This window comes from Monodon monoceros, unplaced genomic scaffold (assembly GCF_005190385.1).
Source record: "Monodon monoceros isolate NGI ecotype Baffin Bay Population unplaced genomic scaffold, NGI_Narwhal_1 Super_Scaffold_1, whole genome shotgun sequence".
In the NCBI taxonomy this organism is placed as follows: domain Eukaryota; kingdom Metazoa; phylum Chordata; class Mammalia; order Artiodactyla; family Monodontidae; genus Monodon; species Monodon monoceros.
In genome coordinates, this window is record NW_021703765.1 from 78,538,610 (window position 1) to 78,556,941 (window position 18,332).

Genomic DNA, 18,332 nt, shown 5'->3' on the forward strand with positions numbered 1-18,332 from the left:
GGCGGCTGGGTGCGGGGCATCACGGGAAGGGTCGCGAGAGGACGCGAGAGACTGGGGGCGGAGGGCGGGGCCTGGGCGAGGCGGGCGGAGGGCGGAGGGCGGGGGCGGGGCGGGGGCGGGGCCTGGGCGGGGCCGGCCACAAGAGGCGGGGATGGGGGCGGGGGAGAGGGGCGGGACTGTGGAACGCGGGCCTGGGGCAGTGTGAAGCCAGTGGACACCTGGGGCTTGTGAATCCCGCATGTGGTTTCCAAGCGGACTGCGGTACTTGTTTAAAAAATGCGGATTTCCAGGTTCCGCCTCAGGGGATTCTGAATCAATAAGCCTAGGGCAGGGTCCAGGGATCAATATTTTTAACAAATGTCCTAACGCAACCAGTGGGGGGGACAGAAATTTTGGGACCCACCCTCCTAAAGCTACTAAATAGGGCTTTTTGAAGGAGCAGAGATCACATCACTATCCTTGAATTTTCTCTGTCTCACACCTGTCGACACTTTCTTTGCCGTTTTTGTTTTAGCCCACTTAGGCTCTCTGAGCCTCGGTTTTCTCATCTGTATGACAGGGATAGTAACTACCTCTAGGGCTTGTATCCCAGGAAGTCACCAGATAACTTCTGTTCACTGTGTTGTGATAAGGGGGACAGATGAAAACTTAATAACTTTTTCTACAGACAAAAAAAATTGACAGAAATTAAATAGAATGATTTATAGGTGTTAAAAGGAAAAAACAAAGCAAATCTACTGTAACTCTACAAAATGAATTGAAGACAAGACTCAGGGAAGCCCCTCAGTTCTAAGCTGCCATATTTATAGAAGTATTCCAGCCCAGGTATGTTGGCTATATCTTTGATACTTAATCTCATTACAATTCAGAAATGAATGTGAAAATACTTAAACGTATCATGGTAATTATTCAGGAAACACATTTTTCCAATTTGGAAGAATGCCAAGGGAATTCCCTGTTGGTCCAGTGGTTAGGACTTGGCGCTTTCACTGCTGGGGGCCTGGGTTCCATCCCTGGTTGGGGAGCTAAGATCCCACAAGCCACGGCGCAGCCAAAACTAAATAAATAAATTAATTAAAATTAAAAAAAAAGAATGCCAAAACAGTATATATACCTAGTTTATTAAATTTGTACAGCAAAGCTAAATCATCAAAATGACATCTTTAGCACCTTCCTATGGCATTCCAGAGAAAGTGTATAAAATATAATTGGATCAAATGTGTAATACAGATATTTCCAATTCTTTTCTACAGAGGATTGTTTTAACATCCACCTGAAATTCTGGACCACTTTTAATAACGCTTGTATGTAACGCTTTCCTTAAAAAAAAAAACCTATTATTTTCCAAACCTTCATCTCACAACTTCTAAATCCAGGATGACTTGTTTTTCAATCTTCTCTTTACTTCCAGGCCTCTACTTTCTTTTCTATACCTTAGTATCTGTCAATCATGTTGTCCTATTTTCTGTTTTGAAATTTTAGGCTGTTGGATTAAATTTTGATAAAGTGACCGTCAGTTCTAACATTTTCGAGTTTGTGGTTTGGGAAATAATCTCACCACCCCTTTTAGTTCAATCTCAAACACTCCGTATGTGGCCCAAAAGTAATTTTATGACATTTTATACAGTCAAGATGAGGGCTGCATCAGCTCAGATCCATTTTGCAAACCTTGGGAACATTGAAACTTTTCATTTCACAGCTGACTCCTTTCTGCTAGGTTTTTTTTCATCTTTCAACCCAAAGGATCCTTTCTCTCTTCCTTGTCCCCCCACCTTGGCAGATTCCCTCATTAAGATGGAAGGACACAAAGAAGGGCCAAGATCTATTTCCATATTTTGTCCAAAACTGCAGCATTTGCGTTGTGCGTAAATGTTTGTGATCTAAAATGTCCATCTGTTTCTCTAGGATTATTGGCATTCTCAATTCCTTATAGCCTGTGCCAGCATTGGGAGGAATCAAGACAATTTCAGCTTTTTGGAATTCTGCACTTGGAAGCTGCCGCACGTGAGGAGCCTGAAAAACCAAAGACAGGAGTAGCTGGGTGGAAAAATAGCTGAGTCTGACTTCATATAACAGTGATAACCCCTCTGTCTTGGTCTTTGGTGTGGTTTGGGGTGAGTTGACTATTATTGTTGTTATTATTATTGCTAAAGTCGTGGCTTCTAATCTGTCTAAAATTAAGTATGCAGTTTTGCCTATGATTAAGTATATACACCCATCTTTATTCATCCGAGCCAAATATTTTACAAATAGGGAGGCAGAATCATTAGGCTTTATAAAGGGATTTCTTAGAACGACAGGAGATGAAGCCTGTGTGAGGAGAAAGGACTGACTCTATTGTTTTGACTGAAGTGAACTGTCGAGTAATTCATTTCTAAATCAACACCCAGAAGAAAATAATCCCCAGCTTCTCTCCTCCTTGCATTTCCCACATGCCTAGTCAACCACCAGATATTATTCTTGTTCTTCAAATGTTTTCTGAAACATTATGGGGGCAGAAGGGCTATTTGAGCAGACTTCACATTCTTGAAAGGTCTCAAATTTACAAGTTTGACCGTTTCTGAAAGTGAAGTAATAAATACAGTCACAGACATGCATTGACAAGAATGAAACAATTCTTTGTTTACCAGACAACTTTAAAGTTGCATCCTATTATTGGACCATACTGAAGTTTGAATAAACTAATCAGCTTTTTAAAAATTAATTAATTAATGTATTTATTTACTTTTATTTTTGGCTGCGTTAGGGTCTTCGTTGCTGCATGCGGGCTTTCTCTAGTTGTGGTGAGCGGGGGCTACTCTTCATTGTGGTGGTGCGCCGGCTTCTCGTTGCGGTGGCTTCCCTTGTTGCAGAGCACTGGCTCTAAGCACGCGGGCTTCAGTAGTTGTGGCACGCAGCCTCTGTAGTTGTGGCTCGCAGGCTCTAGAGCACAGGCTCAGTAGTTGTGGCGCACGGGCTTGGTTGCTCCGCGGCATCTGGGATCCTCCCGGACCAGGGCTCAAACCCATGTCCCCTGCATCGGCAGGCGGATTCTTAACCACTGTGCCACCAGGGAAGTCCCAAATAATTGGCTTCTTAAGAACAACTTTAAGGGGCTTCCCTGGTGGCACAGTGGTTGAGAGTCCGCATGCCGATCAGGGGACACGGGTTGGTGCCCCGGTGCAGGAGGATCCCACATGCCGCGGAGCAGCTGGGCCCGCGAGCTATGGCCGCTGAGCCTGCGTGTCCAGAGCCTGTGCTCCGCAACGGGAAAGGCCACAGCGGTGAGAGGCCTGCGTACCGCAAAAAAAAAAAAAATTATTTTCAGATTGAAACATTTCAATCACAATAAAAGGTACAAAAAAGACCACTGTACACTGCACCGAGATCATTCAGATTTCACATTTTTCCACATTTACTCCACATTTCTTTTTAGTCGGTTTTATTGAGGGATAATTTATATACAGTATAAATTTTTGCATACAGTTTTTTATATACAGGTTTTCTCATGCACCAATGTACAGTTTTTTTGGTATACAGTTTTATGATTTTAACTAACACATACAGTCATGTAACCACAGCCATAATCAAGATACAGAACAATTTTACCACGCAGAAAATTCCCCTCATGCTCCTTTATAGTCAGCCCCTCCTATTGTCCCAGACCTATAAGACATTGACCTGCTTATTTTCTATCCCTGTGATTTTCCCTTTTCCAGAATGTCACATGGATGGAATCATACAGTATGTAGCCTTTTGAGCCTGGCTTCTTTCACTTAACCTAATGCCTTTGAGATTTATCCACATTGCATGTATCAACAGTCTGTTTCTTTTATTATTATTATTTATTTTTAAGAGCTCAGCTTTTTATTGACCGTGTTACTAAAGATGTTTAGTCAAAAAGACCAAAGCCCATGTCATCATCGGACTCTTCAGATTCTTCTTTCTTTGCTTCTACTTTCTTCTCCTCAGCTGCGGCAGCAGTGGTGGAGGGGGCAGGATCTCATGCTGGGGCAGCACCAGCTGCTGGGGCAGGTCCACCAGCCCCCACGCTGCAGATGAGGCTCCCAATGTTGACATTGGCCAAAGCCTTTGCAAACAAGCCTGGCCAGAAATGTTCAACATTTACACCAGTGCTTTAATGAGGGCATTGATCTTATCCTGGGTGACCATCACCTTATTGTCGTGCAGGATGAGGCCGAGTAGATGCACGTGAGCCCTGAGACGGAGGCCATGGTACGGGCCAGTGCTAGGCGGGGGCTCGTCACCGGATGAAGTGAGGGCCTCACCCCAAGGCGGCCTTAGCTTCCTTGGAAGGACCGAGAGGAAAGGGGTGTTTCTTTTATTACTTTTATTATTATTATTATTATTGTAAAACACCCCACATACCATTAAACACCATCGTAATCATTTTTAAGTGTACAGGTCAGCAGTGTTAAGTGTTTTCACATTGTTGTGCAACAGATCTCTAGAACATACATCCAGAGGAGTGTGGGGTGATGTTTCATTGTGGTTTTGATTTGCATTTCTCTAATAATTAGTGATATCAAGTATCTTTTCCTGTGCCTATTGGCAATTTGTATATCTTCATTGGAGAAATGTCTAGTCAGGTTTTTTGCCCAATTTTTAATTGGGTTTTTGTTATTGTTTTTGAGATGTGGAAGTTCCTTATATATTCTAGATATTAACCCCTCATCAAATATGTGATTTGCAATTATTTTTCTCCCATTCCATAGGTTGCCTTTTCACCCTGTTGATTGTTTCTTTTGACACACAGAAGTTTTTAAGTTTGATGTAGTCCCACTGTTGCCTGTGCTTTTGGTGTTATATCCAAGAAATCATTGCCAAATCCAATGTCCTGAAACTTTTCTCCTATGTTTTCTGCTAGGAATTTAATAGTTTCAATCTATTTTGAGTTAATATTTGTATTTGGCATAAAGTAAGGGTCTAATTTCATTCTTTTGCACGTGGATATCCAGTTTTCCCAACACCATTTGTTGAAGAGACGGTCCTTTCCCCCTTATATAGTCCTAACACCACTGTTAAAAAATAATTTGGCCATATATGCAAGAGTTTCTTTCAATCCACTCCTTTCTATTGCTGACAAGTATTCCATAATGGATATACCACCATTTCTTCATTCATTCACAAGTTGAAGGAATTTAAGTTTTTCCAGTTTTTGGCAATTACAAATGATTTTCATTTCTCTTGGGTGCATACCTAGGAATGAGATTTCTGGGTTGTATAGTGAGTGGCTGTTTAATTTTTTAAGAAAATTCCCAACCTTTTCCCAAAGCGACGTACCTTCTGCATGCCCACCAACAGTGTATGAGACTCCAGTTGCTTCTCGTGCTCGTGAAAACTTGGTATGGTCAGTTTTGTTTGCAATTTCATTTTTAGCTATTCTAATAATTGTGTGGTGGTATCTCACTGCAGTTTTATTAGTTGGCTTTTAATAAATCCAATCATCTTGTAATGGCACATTTACTTGGCATTTTAACCTTGGGGTTAAAATGAATTTGTTAAATATTAAATGAAGAACTTAACTCTTCATTTTTCTGTAAACAAAGAGCCTCAGAAAATGAAAGTGGGCTTCCCTGGTGGCGCAGTGGTTGAGAGTCCACCTGCCAATGCAGGGGACACGGGTTCGTGCCCCGGTCCGGGAGGATCCCACATGCCGCGGAGCGGCTGGGCCCGTGAGCCATGGCCACTGAGCCTGCGCATCTGGAGCCTGTGCTCCTCAACGGGAGAGGCCACAACAGTGAGAGGCCTGCGTACAGCAAAAAAAAAAAAAAAAAATGGAAGTGAGCTGACCTCTTGGTACCACTGAAGGGCACTGCTCACTCCTCCCCCACTTCAATTTCTGTTTCCATGTTGTAAACATGTTTTCATCGTTTTGTTCTCAGGATCTGCAGGTAGCCCCGTTTTCATCCACCCCTTACTGGCAGCCTGTGAGTGAGTTCTTCTTGAGGCCTGAACCTGCTTCATTTTACCTGGTCATGGGGTCAGGCATTTCTGCTACAGCTTGTTTAAAGCCTTTACCTTTTGTTAACACAAATTTGTTGGAAAGAACATGGAGACCAAAGAAAAGCAAATACAAGACTGCATAAGCCTATGTCAAAAGCACCAACCTCACACTGTTAAAGCATGTTCTCCATGCCCCAAATCAGAATCCATGGTCTGACAAGCGTGCAGGTAGTTAAGAAGACAATTTAAAAATTAGAATGTCCTGGAAACATCAGAATTATTATAGTCATAGTTATGAAAAATCTGGATGGAATTAACCCTAAATCCAAACCCCAGAATCCCCACCTCTACATTATTGTCCACTTATTGGGGGGGAAAAAAAAGATGGCCTGATAAGAAAAGATGAAGTTTAACTAGGTCTGTTTGGACAAAGACTTAAATTGGTACCTCTTTTTAATAGGGATCATTTGTGTATTCCTTAAGACGAATAATGAAAGTCCGTCCAATCTAAATCTAGCTGTAGTTTCTCCCTCAGAGGGCAACTGCTTACTATAGTGGGATAATAAAAGATCAGTCATATTTTAACTTCTGTCACCTTCCGAAATGAATCAGCCTAAAAGTTTCCTCTTAAAATGTTCTCTGCAAGACATAAGAAGCTGGTAGTTGTAACAGTTTCTGGGGAGGAGGAAGGAAGGAGAATTGATCTTCAATCTATTTTGCATGTGTTACTTTTCAGTTAATAACTAATTTTTTGTTTTGGCCATGCCTCCTCGCTTGCAGGATCTTAGGTCCCCGACAAGGGATTGAACCCAAGGCCACAGCAGTGAAAGCGCCGAGTCCTAACCACGGGACCACCAAGGAACTCCCAATAACTAATTTTTAAATTAAATAACCACAACAATAAAACAAATGAAAAAACGTATGTTCCCTCTCATAATCACATCATCCCTATGTTCCATTAGGGAGAGCATTTGGAAACTAGGGCACAAATCCTTTCCTCCTGCCAGCCTTGCCCAACATCTACTGCTCAAACTAGACATGAAAGCAAATTTTAAATCTTGTGAACATTTTTCAAGTCTAAAAAAAATTAGACTCAAACAAATTGTGTAGTCTTCTATGGCTGTACTGTAAGAAGTGTTTACTTTGAGGACTTAGTGAAAATACATCTCACTGTTCTTGAAATTTTTTAAAGAGATGGCACAGGGGGAGACCCAGGTAACTTCTGTTGGTCATCTGGTCACTATGACTTGGAGGCTGGCCTTGGGTTTTGACATTTCAGAAACAAACTCTTTCCAGGTCAGCCCAGGATTCCTGGGTCATGGTAAACACATCTTCCATAGATCGAGAGAAGTCTATTATTGATCCTACTTATCCTTCAAATTTCACCTCCTCCAGGAGGCCCTCACAAATTTTGGAGAAAGACCAGGCTGTTACTCTTGTTCCATCCCTTATCAGCTGGGTGACCTTGAGCAAGTTATTTAACCTCTCTGACAAAGTCCATCATACTGATGTTTCCAATTAAAATTAAGACTAGAGGGGTTTTACTTAACCATGTTGACCATACATATTTCCTTTCTTCCACACCATAAAGCTTGGTTCTCAGAAACTCCAACATAATTTATTATTTGTCCCAAAATACACTTAGCATAGTGCTAAGTCTCAGAATAGCAATACCAATACTACCACCAAACACATGATTATTAAAAAAAAGTTCCAATTTTTTTTTTAGCTGCACACTTTCATTTAACCCCTCTGTTTTTAGCATGTTGCCTCAGCTCCATCCTTTTCTCTGACTGTGATCTCTGAACCTAGAGCTGTCACGTTTCAAGTTCTCCAAAGAATAATCTTTGCAGGGATTGGGGTAAGGAGTCACAGGAGGGAATCTGGGGTTAACAGCTCCTAGTATAGATGTACAGTTAATGATCTGTTTTCAGGGGAATTTCCTGGCTGTCCAGTGGTTAGAACACTGTGCTTTCACTGCCAAGGGCTCAGGCTTACTCCTCACTGGCATCCCCTTCCTAGGGTTTCTCCACTCAGTTAAATCATCCATCTACTTCCTACCTTCTGAAAAGGATTTGACATCTCTCATGAGCAGTCATCTTCTCTCCTGTTCTCTGTGAGTTTAGACCTTTTGGATCCCTTTTCTATCATTTTAGTAGTGTTCAGGAGAGAGCAGAGATATCTGCATGGGTTCCATTCGCCATGTTTCTATGTTTCCTATAAACATTTTCCATATCAGGCATAGTGAGGTAGTATAGTGAAATGATTAAACGCACACATTCTGAAGCCACGATGTTTGGGTTCAAACTCCTAGTTTTGCCACCTTCTAGCTGTGTAACTTGGTCATGCTTTCTCTGCTCAGATTCCTCATTTATAAAATGGAGATGACTAGTGGTACCTACCGCAAAATTGTGTGTGCGTGGGATGGTGCTGGGCACTTATTAAGCACTCCAAAGGTTTTAAATGTTATTAAAGAAAGGGTGCAGGTTTCCTTAATTGTAAAGGACAAAATGATGTTGATTAATTCTGTCTTAAGCTAAAGGAGAAAAAACTGATTCTCTGGTAATCTTGCCTTGCAGTTGACTGTATTTTCCTCAGGGCCTAGCAGTTCTGAATCTTGCAGTTTCACTTTTCTTCCTGCAGGTGGCAGCCTTTGTCACCAAAACTTTGTTCCTCACACGGGGCTGACCGTAAGGAGAAAACAAACCCTCTGTCTTTAGTCTTTCATTGGATCTATCATTCAATCAACAAATATTTTACTGAGCACCTACTATGTGCCAGGAACCAGGGAAGCAGCAGTGGTCAAGCACACACTATTGCTGCCTTCTCAAAACTTGCAGTTTGCAACAGCTGTAGAACTTAATTCAAAGAAGCTCAGAGAACATCCCAAGAAACCCTTTCATGTGAATGTACTATTACTATGAGGCACAAGCCCTAACTGGAGTCCTACTTCAGGACAGAATGCCCTGTTGAGCAAAATGACGTTGTAAAGGACATTACTTAACACCAATTATTTTTCAGGCCTCCTTGCCCCTTAAAAGGAGGTGCATTGAGACAGTCACCAATGCACAAAGCGGGTGTTGGGGTGTTGAAGTGGGTGGACAGGAGGATTTATGAATTATAGGCCAGAGATGACAACTCTCCAAATGTCCCTCAGCTTTTAAGCCAAACGTCTCCTTTTTAAGAAAAATTAGCCAAATTTTGCAAATAAGACCAAGAGAGGGCAGTGTAGCTCTTGCCATGTCATCTAGGATGTTGATTAACAAGCCCACCCAAGGATTAATTCTCTAGCAGGGGTTGGCAAACTTTTTCTGTAAAGGTCCAAGATAGTATATATTTTAGGCTTTTGGGCTATCTGCTCTCTGTCAACTACTCAACTCTGTCATCATAATACTCTGTTGTTTAGAGCAAAAGCAGCCTTACACAATATGTAAACAAATGGATGTGTCTGTGGTCCAATAAAACCTTATTATAAATGCAAGCAGCAGAGCCAGATTTGGCCCACTGGCCATATATGTAGGCCAAGGAACGTATTTTTGTTTGCTTAGCTATTTACTATTTATTAAAGGCTCAGATTTTTGTCTGTTTTGAGTTCCAAAGTATTCCTTTCCAGTATAAAAAAGAATCCCAAAGCTTATCATTTTTTATTACCCTGCAGAGATTAACCAGTTTAGTATCTAAGACCCCCTCCTCAAATATCTACTTCCTCAAAATGCTCTCTGAACCAGCTTCACCATCTTACTGTTTCCTCTTTAACAAGGTGAAGAAATTTTTGACATGTGATTATTCTCTATTTGAATGAGTCATGTTTAGACATTGTTGTTTGTTATACTTTTGTTGTTCCCTGGTAATTAGCAGTAAAACCTATTAACTAAGAGCCCTGTGTTACCATGGAGGGTAGCAAAGAAAGAAGGAACTTAGGAACTGCATCTCATTCTGTTGTCAAACTCAGAGGACAGAGGAGGGAAACCCCCTGTGAAGGGGAACAGAGTTTTTGTGCCTTTGGCAAGGAATTAAAAGCCAATATAACTTCCCCCCAAATTCCCCTCCCCTCAGCCTGCATAAGCTTTACTTCTTTATACTTCTAAAAATGGACTGTGGGAGGAGTCATTCTATCTTATCTAGTCTCGGAGTTGATCTGTAGGTTTTCACTTCCACATTCAGTACTGAAGTCCTGGCCTCCTCAAATTGACCTTTTTTTTTTTTTTCTTAGCCATGAGGCTTGTGGGATCTTAGTTCCCCGACCAGGGATCAAACCTGTGCCCGCTGCAATGGAAGCACGCAGTCCTAACCACTGGACCACCAGGGAATTCCCTCAAATTGACTTTTTAAAGCAAGCCCCACACTGAGGTATTATGGACTGAATGCTGTGTCCCTCAAAATTCATATGTTGAAGCCCTAACCCCCAGTGGGACTGAAATTAGTGATAAGGCTTTGGGGAAGTAACTGAAATTAAATGAAGTCGTAAGGGGGGGGGCTCTAATCCAATAGGACTGTGGCCTTATAAGAAGAGGAAGCCACGGGAAGGCACTATGAGAAGGTGGCCATCTGCAAGCCAGGAAGAGAACTCTCATCAGAACCCAAGTATGCTGGCACCCTGTTCTCAGACTTCCAGCTTCCAGAACTGTGAGAAAATAATTTCTGTTCTTTAAGCCATCAAGTCTGTGGTATTTTGTTATGGCAACCTGGGCTGACTGAGACATCGCCAAACTTATTCCAGCCCAGGACATTTGCATTTGCTCTTCCCTCTGCCTGGAATGCCCTTCCTCCAGAACTTTATTTATTTATTTATTTATTTGGCTGCACCAGGTCTTAGTTGCGGCACACGGCATCTTTGTTGCCGCATGCAGGATCTTCCTTGCAGCATGTGGGATTCTTTAGTTGCGGCATGCAGGCTCTTAGTTGTGGCATGTGGGATCTAGTTCCCCAACCAGGGATCAAACCCGGGCCCCCTGCATTGTGAGTTCAGAGTCTTCACCGCTGGACAGCCAGGGAAGTCCCCCTCCAGAACTCTGTACGGATGGCTGTTTTGCTCAAATTTTCACTTAGATCTCAGTTCAAATGACACCTATTCAGAGAGGCTTTCTCTGCCCACTGTAATTTAGCCTCCCCATTCCAGTCATCTCCCTGATTACTAATGAAATTGGGTCTCTCTTCATATGTCTATTGGGTTTTCTCTTCTGAAATGCCTCTTGTTAAAAGATAAACTGAGGCAAATCAAAAATTTTAATAAAACTAACACAATATTGTAAATTAACTATACTTCAATTTTTAAAAAGAAAAAAATTTTAAGAGTTTACTTGAGCAAAACTCAATTTGAATAGGGCAATGCCAAACCAGAAGTGGTTGGGAGTGCTTCACTGACAGGAGCTAGGGGCAAGACTTTTATTGAGAAGATGCAGAAGCAAAGCAAGGAAATTATTTGATTGGCTGTACTTAAGCCGTTGCCTTATTTGGGAAAGACTATTTGGCTGTTTGTGATTGGTTGTCTTTAGGTTTCAATTTCTTAACCTTGAGGCATTTACTTTTCGGCTGGCTTATGCAGGCTGCTAAGGCCTTAGAACCACCTCAATCTAATGGCCTCCTTGTTTAATTAATTTAACATACTGTTGGGCATTTTTTATATTTTTCTACTTTTCTATTGAATTATTTCTTTTTCTTTACTAATGTGAAGGAGTCTTGATGTACTCTGGATACTAATCCTTTTTTGGTTTTATGCATCAAGATACTTTCTCTCAGGCTGTGGCTTATCATTTTTCTTTAAGTATTTTTTTAATGGTGACTTTTGTTATGCAGAAGCTCTAACCTTTTAAAAAATGTTAACTATGGTAAAACATGCATGACATGAAATTTAAGACAGCATTTCTTTCTTAACATCTTTATTGGAGTATAATTGCTTTATAATGGTGTGTTAGTTTCTGCTTTATAACAAAGTGAATCAGCTATACATATACATATATCCCCATATCTCCTCCCTCTTGCGTATCCCTCCCACCCTCCCTATCCCACCCTCCCTATCCCTCCCCTCTAGGTGGTCACAAAGCACCGCTGAGCTGATCTCCCTGTGCTATGAGGCTGCTTCCCACTAGCTATCTATTTTACATTTGGTAGTGTATATATGTCCATGCCATTCTCTCACTTTGTCTCAGCTTACGCTTCCCCCACTCCCCATGTCCTCAAGTCCATTCTCTACGTCTGTATCTTTATTCCTGTCCAGCCCCTAGGTTCTTCAAAACCTTTTTTTATTTTTTTTTTTAGATTCCATATTATGTGTTAGCATACGGTATTTGTTTTTATCTTTCTGACTTACTTCACTCTGTATGACAGACTCTAGGTCCATCCACCTCACCACAAATAACTCGATTTCGTTTCTTTTTATGGCTGAGTAATATGCCATTGTATATATGTGCCACATCTTCTTTATCCATTCATCTGTCAATGGACACTTAGGTTGCTTCCATGTCCTGGCTATTGTAAATAGAGCTGCAATGAACATTGGGGTACATGACTCTTTTTGAATTACGGTTTTCTCAGGGTATATGCCCAGTAGTGGGATTGCTGGGTCACATGGCAATTCTATTTTTAGTTTTTTAAGGAACTTCCATACTGTTCTCCACAGTGGCTGTATCAATTTACATTCCCACCAACAGTGCAAGAGGGTTCTCTTTTCTCCACACCCTCTCCAGCACTTATTGTTTGTAGATTTTTTGATGATGGCCATTCTGACTGGTGTGAGGTGATACCTCATTGTAGTTTTGATTTGCATTTCTCTAATGATTAGTGATGTTGAGCATTCTTTCATGTGTTTGTTGGCAATCTGTATATCTTCTTTGGAGAAATAAGACAGCATTTTAAAATGTATGGTTCAGTGGCATTAAGTACATTCACATTCTTCTGCAATCATCACAACCATCCATCTCCAGAACTGTTTTCATCTTGCAAAACTGAAACTCTGTACACATTAAACAATAACTCCCTGTTCTCTCTGCCCTCCAGGTCCTGGCAATCACCATTCTACTTTCTGTCTCTATGATTTGATTCCTCTAGCTACCTCATAAAAGCAGAAACATATAGTGTTTGTCTTTTTTGTGTCTGGCTTATTTCACTTACCATAATGCCCTCAAAATTCATCCATGTTGTAACATGTATCAGGATTTCCTTCCTTCTTAAGAAAGAATAATATTCCATCATATGTATATATCACATTTTGTTTATCAGGTCACCCGTCAATGGACACTTGGGTTGCTTCCACCTTTTGACTATTGTGAATTATGCTGTTAGGAACATGGGTATACAAATATCTGGTGGTGCAGTGGTTAAGAATCTGCCTGCCAAAAAAAAAAAAAGAATCTGCCTGCCAACACAGGGGACACAGGTTCGAGCCCTGGCCCGGGAAGATCCCACATGCTGCGGAGCAGCTAAACCCGTGCGCCACAACTACTGAGCCTGTGCTCTAGAGCCCACGAGCCACAACTATTGAAGCCCGCGCACCTAGAGCCTGTGCTCCGCAACAAGAGAAGCCACCGCAATGAGAAGCCCGCCCACCGCAACGAAGAGTAGCCCCCGCTCACCGCAACTAGAGAAAGCCAGGGTGCAGCAACGAAGACCCAATGCAGCCAAAGGAAAAAAAAAAAAAACTGCTTGAGTCCCAGCTTTCAATTCTTTCAGGTATATACCCAAAAGTGGAATTGCTCTATCATATGGTAATTCTGTTTCAATTCTGAGGAACAGAGTCTGCACCATTTTACACACAAGAGCTCCACCAACAGTGCACAAGAGCTCCATTTTTCCTACAACCTTGATAACATTTCTTTATTATCTGGGTTTTGTGTTTTTTAAATAGTAACCATCTTAATGTGTGTGAGAGGGTATCTCTTTGTGATTTTGATTTGCATTTCCCTGGCAATTAGTGATGTTAACCATCTTTTCCTATGCTTATTGGCCATTTGTTTACCTTCTTTGGAGAAATGTCTATTCAAGTCCTTTCTCTTTTTTTTTTTGGCTGTGTTGGGTCTTCGTTGCTGCATGCGGGCTTTCTCTACTTGCAGCGAGCGCGGGCTACTCTTCGTTGTGGTGGTGCGCGGGTCTCTCATTGCGGTGGATTCTCTTGTTGCAGAGCACGGGCTCTAGGCACGCGGGCTTCAGTAGTTGTGGCTCACGGGCTCTAGAGCGCAGGTTCAGCAGTTGTGGCACACAGGCTTAGTTGCCCCGCGGCATGTGGGATCTTCCCGGACCAGGGCTTGAACCCATGTCCCCTGCATTGGCAGGCAGGTTCTTAGCCACTGCGCCACCAGGGAAGCCCCTGCTTTTGCTTTTGACCTCTGGAATTTACTCTTGTATATGTTGTGAGTTAGGGATCCAATTTAATTTCTTTTCCCCCCCGAGGGATTACCAATGTCCTCCCACCACTTTTAAAATAATATCTTCCCACAAATCTGTAATTTTACCTCTATTTCCTCTCGTTTCCACATAGGTATAAGTCTATTCACCCTCTTAATATCTACCTAGCTGAGCCTTCAAAAACTCATTTCCCGGGAATTCCCTGGCAGTCCAGTGGTTAGGACTCCACACTTCCACTTCTGGGGCCGGGTTCGATACCTGGTCGGGGAACTAAGATCCCGCAAGCCTCGGGGCATGGCCAAAGGGAAAGAAAAAAAATTTTTTAAGTATAATTTAAAAAAACCAAACTCATTTCCTTTTCACATCTGTCTGGTCTGTCTACTAAGATCACAGTTTTAGCTTTGAAAAATCTCTGCCCTGCTGAGGAGAGTAATCATTGTGAAGATGGGAGCAAGCTGGAAGCAAAGACTTTTGAGACCACAGAGGAAAAGCATCCCACAGGGCACAGAAAACCTGGGTGAAGTCAATTATACCCGCATTGAAAGAAAATTCCAAGCAAAAAAGAGCAGTTTAAGGAGTGCAAACATCCCCCCATTCTCCTCCCGGAACCAAGGATTCATGCCCCACAGGGGGCAACAGATGGGAGAAGACAGAAATCTGCTGTTACCTCTGCCAGTCTCACTTCCAGATCTATGTGTCTGTTTCTCTTTAGCATGATTAAAAATATTGTAAAAAAAAAAAAAAATCCCTGCCTTCCTCCAGTTTACTCAGTCAGTCTTCTTTTATTTGCCTTTCACTCTTCCACTGGTTCTGTTCTGGTAGCATGACAGAGCTGTTTTTAAAAACTGTTATATTTGAGGTATATTTGACATATAACATTATACTAGTTTAAAAATAATTTGATATTTGTATATATTGCAAAATGGTCACTACAGTAATTCTAGTTAACATCCATCACCATACATGGTTACAAAAAAAAATGTTTTTTCTTGTGATGAAGACTTTTTAGATCCACTCTCAGCAACTTTCAAATATGCATGACAGAATCTTTTTTTTTTTTTGGCGGTACGCGGGCCTCTCACTGTTGTGGCCTCTCCCGTTGCGGAGCACAGGCTCCGGACGCGCAGGCTCAGCGGCCATGGCTCACGGGCCCAGCCGCTCCGCGGCACGTGGGATCTTCCAGGACCGGGGCGCGAACCCGCGTCCCCTGCATCGGCAGGCAGACTCTCAACCACTGCACCACCAGGGAAGCCCCAGAATCATATTTTTTAAAACAACCTAGTTCCTCCTTGATTGCCTGAATAAACCTGTTTCCCAGAGACAAAGTCTTTTAGGCATAAGCTTCATTAACTGCCTTCTTAGCTTTTGGATTTTCATTAGCTTTCTCTACCTCAACCCCAGAAGAAGCATATCTCCTATATAAGGGTCTTGTTCTATTCATTTGTTTTCACTAACAAAATATGCCCCCATTCTGCAGGTAAACTCAGGGTCTTGGCTCCCCAGATCCAAAGTCATGATCAAGGCTTATGCAATTAACAAATCAGAGCAAACCTCAATCCCAGTAGTGGGGTGAACCTTACCGGCATGTGACAAGCCAAATGGAGTCAAGAGATCAGCCCCTTCACAGGTTCTGCTCATGACCCTGAATGAAGCTCAGAACGACCTACAGAAGAACAGATTTGCAGCATCCACCTACTATTCCCTGTGCTCATGCTGTAAAAAGGCTACAATCTCACAGACAAGATCTCTGTTGACTCCAGAATTTAGTTGTCTTTGCTGTTTAAAATCCATCCTGAAGCTTTGCTGAAACACCTAATACAAGAAGCAAAAATCTTCTACCCATCAGAGCCTAAATGTTTGTAAGCTAAAGCTTTGCCCTCTTTAAGGTAAGCCTTCCCTGGGACAGAAAGGCTTTTTTCCCAATAACGTAATCCCTGTCCCAGCTGCCTGCTGAGGTCAAAGCTGTACTCTCATGGGTTAGGTCAAGGCCTGCCCTAGAGGCCCTCGTACTCAGGCCCTTGCCAGTTAAAATCTTACCGAACAACTGTAGCTGTCACAAACTGCTCAGGTCAAGAATCCACTTAACCCACAATTACCTTTCAGCCTAGAGCCCTGACTACACCAGAAACCTGATCCCATGTGTTATTTTAGCCCCCAAATGTCAGCCTTCGTGCCCATCTCTGAGGTTTTCTGAAGAGAAAATTAACATGTTTGGGGTTCATGGAGTGATAATTAATTACCCCTTCTTGACCCTTCCAAATTCTAAACCCACTGAGATGTAGATGCATGAATCAGGCAGCTGGGGCTCCAAGTATCAGCTTTATTGATGAGCCTGATTGGAGAACATGGCTTTGTTGTGCACACAATCTACATTTGGATTACACTGAGTTACCTGGTCACAGACTGCAGGCCTCCTCCAGAGGGACAGGCTCCCCATGGCAGAGGAGGAAACGAGTATCCAAAGGACAGACCACAGCAAGAAAGAATAAAGAGAAAGGACTGGGCAACATGCTCATTGAAACCCAGTCCCCCTAAAACTGAGTTCCCCTGCCACCTTTATGATTAACCTCTCTATCCTACACTTTATACCCTTTCTTGTCCCACCCCTGTTCCGCTCAGGATTGAGCAGTATCAAAGAAAAGATGGGACTGAAACTGAGCAGGACCCTGCAGGGCCTCCGTGTACCCCACTTCCTATTTGGCCTTCCCCAAGTTTCAAAAAGCAGACTAAAGCAGTTAATGACTAGAACAGTAGAGTCACAGGATTCCTAGTTCCTCCCAAAGGGATATAGACAACAATCTGACACATACCTTTGAACTGTTCTGCAGAAATTAAGACCCTCCCCCACAGGTGGAGGATGGTGACAACATGCTGACCACAAACGCGAAGACCCCAGACTGGTTGGAACCAGAAGGCTGATGAATATTCCCGAAACATCACCCTGTTACCTCACAACCAACCAATCAGAAAAACGTTCACGAGCTGATCATGCACCCTGCAACCCTCACTCCCAATGTTGCCTTTAAAAACCCTTGCCTGGGGGCTTCCCTGGTGGTGCAGTGGTTAAGAATCCACCTGCCAATGCAGGGGACATGGGTTCCAGCCCTGGTCCAGGAAGATCCCACATGCTGCAGAGCAACTAAGCCTGTGCGCCACAACTACTGAGCCTGCGTGCTATTACTTAAGCCCGTGTGCCTACAGCCCATGCTCCTCAACAAGAGAAGCCACTGCAATGAGAAGCCTGTGCACCGCAATAAAGAGTAGCCCCCGCTCACCACAAATAGAGAAAGCCTGCATGCAGCAACAAAGACCTGACGCAGCCAAAAAAAAAAAAAAAATTCTTTGGTTCATCAAAGGACACAATGTTAAGAGGTGAAAAAAATAAGCCACAAATAGAGAGAAAAAACAAAAAACAGAAAACACTTGCCTGAAAGCCATTGGGGAGTTTTGGTCTTTTGAGCACTAGCTGCCTGTTCTCCTTGCTTGGTGCCCTGCAAATAAATGCTGTACTTTTCTTTACCACAACCTGGCTTCAGTAGATTGGCTTTGCTGAGCATCAGGCAAGTGGACCCGAGTTCAGTTCAGTAACGTCAGCATCTTTTTCTGAATCCACCAATCAGACCCTATCCTCATCTCATGGAGGTAGTAAAGAAAGAGAGCAGAAGTTTTGCTTCAGCCGTTTTTCTACTGAGAAGTGGCAGTTCCCTCTCCTCTATGTAAATTGGCGGAGGATAAGTTTCCTTCTAAAAGCTGCCTTTGGTTTGGTGACTTATTCTTTTTTTTTTAATTAATTTATTTGTTATTTATTTTTGGTTGCATGGGGTCTTTGTTGCTGTGCATGGGCTTTCTCTAGTTGTGGCAAGCGGGGGCTGCTCTTCGTTGTGGTACACAGTCTTCTCATTGTGGTGGCTTCTCTTGTTGCAGAGCACGGGCTCTAGGTACGTGGACTTCAGTAGTTGTAGCACGTGGGCTCAGTAGCTGTGGCTCATGGGCTCTAGAGCACAGGCTCAGTAGTTGTGGCACACAGGCTTAGTTGCTCCACGGTA

The 18,332-nt window shown here is 42.6% G+C and overlaps 1 pseudogene; it reads right to left on the bottom strand.

Annotated features, from left to right (window-relative positions):
- Window positions 1-3,871: 3,871 nt before the first annotated feature.
- On the bottom strand, window positions 3,872-4,235 carry LOC114900964 (annotated as a pseudogene).
- Window positions 4,236-18,332: the final 14,097 nt, after the last annotated feature.